This window comes from Haliaeetus leucocephalus, unplaced genomic scaffold (assembly GCF_000737465.1).
Source record: "Haliaeetus leucocephalus isolate CR32 unplaced genomic scaffold, Haliaeetus_leucocephalus-4.0 Scaffold498, whole genome shotgun sequence".
In the NCBI taxonomy this organism is placed as follows: Eukaryota; Metazoa; Chordata; class Aves; order Accipitriformes; family Accipitridae; genus Haliaeetus; species Haliaeetus leucocephalus.
In genome coordinates this window covers 2,808-3,033 of record NW_010972934.1, presented here as the reverse complement: position 1 = coordinate 3,033, position 226 = coordinate 2,808, and the positions used below count along the sequence as shown (strand labels likewise).

General features: G+C 59.7%; 1 protein-coding gene across 1 annotated transcript in view; it reads right to left on the bottom strand.

Moving 5' to 3' along the window:
* LOC104836982 (histone-lysine N-methyltransferase EHMT2-like) overlaps window positions 1-226 on the bottom strand; it is a gene marked incomplete at its 5' end in the record, with an annotated part of 4,652 nt that overhangs the window by 1,778 nt on the left and 2,648 nt on the right. The gene's annotated exons all lie outside the window — the stretch shown is intronic.

Genomic DNA, 226 nt, shown 5'->3' with positions numbered 1-226 from the left:
CCCAGACAGAGGGTCCTGGGGTCACAGCCGCAGTTTCAAAGGCTCCCTGGAGTGCAGTGGTGGTTTTAAGGGCCCCCCCAGGTGTGATGGCAGTTTTAAGGCCCCCCCCCCCCCAAGACCCAGAGGTGGTTTCGAGGGACTCCCTAAAGAGCAAGGCAGGGGATCCCTAAAATGCAACAGCAGGTTTGAGAGGCTCCCTTGGATGCAAGGACAGTTTTGGGGGGGG